This window comes from Pongo pygmaeus, chromosome X (assembly GCF_028885625.2).
Source record: "Pongo pygmaeus isolate AG05252 chromosome X, NHGRI_mPonPyg2-v2.0_pri, whole genome shotgun sequence".
Lineage (NCBI taxonomy): Eukaryota > Metazoa > Chordata > Mammalia > Primates > Hominidae > Pongo > Pongo pygmaeus.
In genome coordinates this window covers 146826625-146833875 of record NC_072396.2, presented here as the reverse complement: position 1 = coordinate 146833875, position 7251 = coordinate 146826625, and the positions used below count along the sequence as shown (strand labels likewise).

Here is a 7251-nt window from a genome sequence, read left to right as displayed (position 1 = left end):
GGGAGGGAGTACAGGCCCTGGGAGGCCCAATCCCACTGTGAATGGATGCGATTCTCCCTCTCTTCCACCTTGCAGGTCTCAGGGATGGGAGGGGCTTATTCAGAGGTGAAAGACTCAGATGGCCAGAGGCAGGCAGCCCAGGCAGTTTCAGGAGTCTAGGCGCAGCCCCTAGGAAGGTTGGAAGGGAATGCCCATGGATGGTAGGGCCCCTCCCCTGTCCCTGTGCCTGCGGCCAGCTCTGGAGGACATCAGGGATGCCAGATGTACAACTTTCTGACTTCCATTTTAGGAGTCAGCCAGAGGGGAAGATTTCTCAGAGGATGGCAGCTTCAGTTAAGCAGAGGGAGGAACCCCAGGGCTGGCCATTCAACGAGAAGAGAACTCTGTGGAAGGACAGTGACCTCCCACCACGAAGCACCCGGCACTACCCACCTACTCCCAGTTTCCGAGTCTGGGGCTCTGCCTGCCATCTGTGCCCCAAGGTGCTCTCTCACATCCTCCCACAGGTTCCTAGGGAACAAACCCCTTATGAAGACGGACACCTGTGAGGCCCTAGAGCACCACCTTAAGAGAAGAAAAGCTGTAAGTTGGCCTTTGTCAGAGCCATCATGGGTGAGTTTCTCAGCTGAGGCCACTCATACTGTCCCTCCCTCCCTCATGCCTCTGGGATCCCATCCTCCCCATCCCTGCTCAAAGGATGCTACTTCTGAACAAGAGTCGTCACGCCTCTCTTCCCAAGACTTCCCCGCCTCAACTTTGAGCAAGACTTCCAGACCCCAATTCTGATACAGATCTTCATAGATGCACAGGATTCCACAGAAGAGGAGGAGGAGGAAGCCTCCTCCATTTCCTCTCCCTCTTTCCACTTTTTATTCCCCTCCTGCTCTTCCTCCTCCTCCTCCTCCTCATTCTCTACTCTGATTCTGGATGCTCCAGAGGACGAGGACATGCCTGCTGCTAGGTTTCCAATTCTTCCCCAGAGTGCTCCAAGGATTCCTCTTCGTGATCCTCCCCAGAGACCTCTGAGCTCCTGCTCTTTCTCATCTTTGTGAGGCCCATTGGATGAGGAGTCCAGCAGGCAAAAAGTGGAGGATGCAGCTATATGGCATGCCTTGTCAGACAGTGAATCCTTGCTCACATATGCACTGGATGAAAAGGTGCCTGAGTTGGTGCAGTTTCTTCTTCTCAAATATCAAATAAAGGAGCCTGTCACAAAGGCTGAGATGCTGATGACTGTCATCAAGAAGTATAAGGACTGCTTTCCTATCTTTGGGAAAGCTCATGAGTTCATGGAACTAATGTTTGGCATTGCCCTGACTGAGATGGACACCAACAACCACTCCTATGTCTTTGAAAACACAGTAGAACTCTGCGACCCGGGGAGGCTGAGTGATGGCCAGGGAATGTCCAAGAACCACCTCCTAATTCTTATTCTGAGTGTGGTCTTCATAAAGGGCAGCTGCACCTCTGAGAAGTTCATTTGGGAAGTGCTGAATTCGATACGGGTGTATCCTGGGAGGGAGGCCTTCATTTATGGGAAGCCCAGGGAGCTCCTCACTATAGATTGGGTGCAGAGAAAGTACCTGGAGTACCAGGAGGTGCCCTACAACGCTCCTCCACATTATGAATTATTGTGAGGTCTAAGAGCCCATTCAGAAATCAGCAAGACGAAAGTCCTAGAGTGTTTAGGCAAGCTAGACAGTACCATTGCTAGTTCCTTTCCATCCTGGTACATGGATGGTTTGAAAGATGTGGAAGGCAGAGCCCAGGCCGTAATTGACACCACAGATGAGGCTACTGCCATGGCCCATACAAGCCCACTATCATGTCCACCAACTTCTGTCCTGAGTCAAGTCTGAGGCAGATTCCCCCTCTGTGTTTGAAGAAGGCAGTCAAGGTTCTAGGCAGGGGAGGGCGAGAGTGGAGCTGGAGGGACCACAGTGTTCTTTGTGTTCCTGTTTCATATGAGTGACTTAGAATTTAACATTTTGTGTGTGTGGGCGGGGAGGCAGTATTTTTCAAATGCTTCCCCTTTAGGTTGGCTTAATTCACTTCAGAATCTTAGTTCATGAAAATCGTCACACATGTACTGCTGTTTTTCTGGTTTAAGAGTAAGGATTTCATGGTTTGTAAGGAAAAAAATGGAAACTTTCTGTCTTATGATCTAGAACAGTAGAATGTGGTGTTGGGATTGGATTGGAATTTTCTTTGAAATGTGAAAGAACTCGGTATTTAAATCATGGAACAAAATAAAGGATTGTTAATTTTTGACATTCCTCATCCTCCTTATTGTGTTGTTCTTGACAATTAAAGCTATATATCTGGGTTTGTTTGGCTTATTCAAGAAAGTAGCAGAATTTAATTTTTTTTTTTTTTTTTTTTTTGAGATGGAGTCTGGCTCTGTCGCCCAGGCTGGAGTGCAGTGGCGCGATCTCGGCCCACTGCAAGCTCCGCCTCCCAGGTTCACACCATTCTCCTGCCTCAGCCTCCAGAGTAGCCTCCAGAGTAGCTGGGACTACAGGTGCCCGCCAACACGCCTGGCTAATTTTTTTTGTATTTTTAATAGAGACGGGGTTTCACCGTGTTAGCCAGGATGGTCTCGATCTCCTGACCTCGTGATCTGCCCGTCTCGGCCTCCCAAAGTGCTGGGATTACAGGCGTGAGCCACGGCACCCGGCCGAATTTAAATCTCTAATAAATAAAAGCACCACTGACTCCTCTACTTGCTGAACGTTATTTCAGCATTTGCTTGCGGAAAGCACTGTTCTTAGTGGGGATACTATCAAAAAAAGGTTTATTCCTACCCATAACACGGTAAAGTCCAGGTTCAGAAGCCATATCAGGAAGGGTAAGATATTCTCTATGATCTAAAGAATGAGTTTCAACAGTGGGGATGTGGGACTTTAGATGGGGCCTTCAAGTAAAAAGGCCCTGAGCTAAGGCAGTTTGGGGCTTCAGGAAACTGCAGGTGATTCTGTGGGGGCTGATTGTCATGAAGCTGGGTGGTGGCAGGGCCCAGACACTCAGAAGGTGAGAGAAAAGCCTGGAATGGAAAACTACTTGTGTAGTTCCCTCTGGGTGGAGGATGAAGCGGAGAGGAGTCTCCACATGGGGAAGTAATGGAAGGTGTCCTGTGGCTCTCTAACTGGTGAGCTTGAACACAGTGCAAGGACTAGGTGACTGATACTCATCATCTGCAAGTTTTCCTGAGAAATGTGGTGATGATTCCTTGATGTGGTGCTCAGAAGCCTCTAGGCTGGCACTCATTTGCCAGGCCTGGGAGAGCCCAAGCCCATTCCATTGACAGGAATTTTAGTTAGGTTATTTTGAGTGTAATGTGGGCAACTCTAAGCAAGTGCTAGATTTTTAGTGAGGCATAACTAAAACTAGTGGTTTGGATGGACGAGCAATGGGGATGGTGAAAAGGAGTTTGTCCTTGACTCAAAGTTGCATTCCAGCAGCAGACATCTGGCCTTACACAAATTATACAATATATACTTTGAGAAAGACAATGTACTGAGTAGTATTTGTGAAGCTGAATTATTGGTTGAGTTCTTATTCCGTGATGTATTCAGCTACATATTTTCCCAGATTTTTGCATAATAAAAAGAAGAGCTGAAGTTTTCAAAAAAGGTAGTGGTAGCCTTTGGGGTTATAATCATATTTGATAGCAACTGCCATTTATTAAATTCCAGTGCATGTCAGACACTGTGCCACATGCTTTATTCACCTTCCATATCTTCTGGAAATTCTACAAGACAGGACTTATCCAACCCATTTTACACATGGAGAACCTGAGGCTTATAGTGCTTGATAATTTCCCCAGGATCACATGGCTAGAATGTGACGGGGCTGATACTTGATCCCTGGTATGAATTCATCTAGGCCCACACTGTTCCCACTGCCCCCCAGCCTGAGGGAGGCCTTCTGCCTGGTATGTCATTTCTCTTCACACTTCTCAATATCTTTGAAGTGACCTAAAGATGACCCTGTGGTGAAGATATTAGGTTAAGCCTAAAGAAGGAAGGTGACACTGAGAATGAAATACAATTCAGGACTTGTTGTGGCCTTTCTTTACTTGAAGTCCTCCTGTGGTGAGGCCTAGGTTTCTTGAGAGCTGACTCTATCCAGGTGTCGGCAGTTGTGTTCAGTCCCAGCTCTTTCTCACATTACAGGACCCTCCTTTGGACCTTCTCTGCGTGCTCCCTTGTCTAATTCTGGAACCCGGCCTGCTGATCAGCTTGTCACTAAGGCTTCTTCTTGTGAAGGCTGTGGCCTGCTCCCAAGGCTGTAACCTGGAGTCACCTGCCCTTCCCCTGCCATAGGCCATCCCTACTCTCTGCAGACATTCCCTGAGTGTTCCATCCCTCACCCTGGATCCTCTGTGATAACAACAGCTCTTTAATGTAAATGTGCATTTTGGACAGTGATGTTTCAATACGTTTCATGTGCATCTTCAACACACTCTCAAAGCATTTCCAAATAAGCTCGTTAGTAGAATCTTATTTGCCACACAATATACTGGTTTTAGGGATGGAATCATCCTGATATTTGATATTAGGAGTAGGATTTTAAAAAGATGTATTATTCAAAACAGGCCACTGAACACATACACAGATGAATGAATTTTCATACGTGATCCAAAATCAAAGCTTCCCCATAAACTCTGTAGATGAGAAGAGACTATAGAAATCATTTTGTAAATAAACAACTACAAGAAGCCAAATTTCTTAAAAATAAAACTACCACAAAATTCTGAAGTCCACCCATGATGTGAACAAGGGTTCCTTGGCGGACATGCTAGCTCTGATGTAAAAAGAAAGGAGTAGTGAACTATCCTTCCCCTGTCTCTTGTCTGTGTAGCTGCACCATAGGGAAATCCTGGTTTGCAGTGTGTCACACGCACCTGTACAACTGTAGGAATGGTCAGTCATTGGAAGGTAGCAGAGGTTCACAGGGTAAGATATTTGACATACATCAAAAGAATGAGAAAATTCTCAGCCTAAAGAGATTTTATAGGTTATTAAAACCACAGTGCAGGCCGGGCATGGTGGCTCACGCCTATAATCCAAGCACTTTGGGAGGCCGAGGCGGGTTGCATCTCCTGAGGTCAGGAGATCGAGATCATCCTGGCTAACACGGTGAAACCCTGTCTCTACTAAAAATACAAAAAAATTAGCCAGGCGTGGTGGCGGGCACGTGTAATCCCAGCTACTCGGGAGGCTGAGACAGGAGCATCACTTGAACCTGGGAGGCAGAGGTTGCAGTGAACCAAAATGGCGCCACTGCACTCCAGCCTGGGCGATAAGAATGACACTGTCTCCCCACTCCACCCCCAAAAAAATGACAGTGCAGAAAACTGCTATTGAGGAAAAAAGGTGGAGCCCTCCCTGCCAAGAGTTAATAACTGTCTTAAAACTAGATGTAATACTGTATTTGAAATCGCAGTTTCCTGATAGGATCTGAAAATAGTTGGGAGATTTCACGGCAATGTTTGCCTTCCCAGAAACTATTCCAAGAAATTAAGGGACTTATTGTCATAAATGTTCATAGTTGCTTATAATTGAGCAATGTAATGGTTTATGGGAAAGACTACAAGTGCCCATTTCTATCTTGTCTACCTCTCTTTCCTGGGTGGCATATTTGCAGTTAGGGAGAAGCCAGTGAAACAATCCCATGCTTTCTTTTCACTTCAGCTGTTACCATATGTTGTGATGTGGAGCTCAAAGCTGAAAGCAGCTTCGATTCCTGGATCACGCGAGAGCCGAGACTCATCGTGTATTTGTTTATTATCCCATAATAAAATGCCACAGACTGGGTGGCTTAAACAACAGAAATTTATTGTCTAACATTTCCGGAGGCAGAAAATCCAAGATCAAGATATTGGCTGATTTGATGTATCCTGTGGCTTTGGTCTATGGCTTGTGAATGGCTCTGCCTTCTGACTGAATTCTCACATGGTTGGTACTTGGTATGTGTGTCTGTGTCCTAATTTCCACTTCTTATAAAGACATTAGTTATATTGAATAAGCTCCTACACATAGGACCTTATTGTACCTTAATTGCCTCTTCAAAAGTTCTATCTCCAAATACAGTGACATTTTGCAGTACTAGGGTTTAAGACCTTGGATATATGAATTTGGGGGACGGGCACAATTCAGCCCATAACACCCCACCAACTCGAATCAGAATTGATGTGCATAAAAATAACCTTGTTGTGTAAAGCCATTTACATTTCAGGAATATTTTTCTGTTTCATCAGCTTGCTGTTACTTTATCTGACTTCGGCACTGCTCCTCTTTCTGTTCTTAGGCTTACTTCAATATTTTACTTAAAGGAAAATAGTGCATGGGTTCTTGTTGCAAACACTTCTAAAAATTCATATCAATCACAATTTTCCCCTTTACAAAGTTTCTCTAAAATTCAGCCAACTACTCAGAAGTTACCGCAATTAACGATGTGGTTTGTAAAAATTAAAAGCTGATTTCAGGCTTTTATACACATAGATGTGCATATATATATATATATATACACACACACACACATATACATCTATACATGGGATATGATGCATATATAGATCTGCCACTTGCCTTTACCACTATTCTAAGTTTATCTGCCTCCTCCCCAAAATCCTATGTTAACCTCAAAATGTGGCATTATTTGGACACAGAATCATTTTAGAGGCAGTCAAGTTAACAAGAGGTTATTAATATGGGCCTTAATCTGATATGGCTGAAGTCCTTATAAAAGGGGGAAATTTGGACACAGAGATACGTATAGAGATATGAAAATGTGAACAGACATGGGGTGAAGACAGCCATCTACAAAGCAAGGAAAGAGACCTGGAAAACATTGTTTCTTCATAGCCTCAGAAGGAACCAACCTTGCATATACCTTGCTCTTGGACGGTCAGAATCCAAAATGGTGAGACAGTAAATTTCTGTTTATATCACCCAGCTTGTAGTAGTGTGCTAGGGCGTCCTAACAAACCAAAATCCTTGCTTATTACAATGGATGCAGAAGCTTTCCATGAAAACACATATAGATTTATGTTACTTTTGTAATAACTCCCTAGAATTCTAATTTATTTCTGTGAAATAACAAATTGAACAAATCTTCTCCTGATGAACATGTATTCATTTCTCCTTTGTGGCTGTAATTAATAGAACTACAATCAACAACTTTGAACATAAATTCTTGGGCAAATTCATGTCATTTCTTATACGAAAGTCATATGAATGTGGAAAC

General features: G+C 44.4%; 1 pseudogene; it reads left to right on the top strand.

Annotated features, from left to right (window-relative positions):
* The first annotated feature begins 254 nt into the window (after positions 1–254).
* Positions 255–1714, top strand: LOC129024226 (melanoma-associated antigen C2-like; annotated as a pseudogene).
* The last annotated feature ends 5537 nt before the right edge of the window (positions 1715–7251 follow it).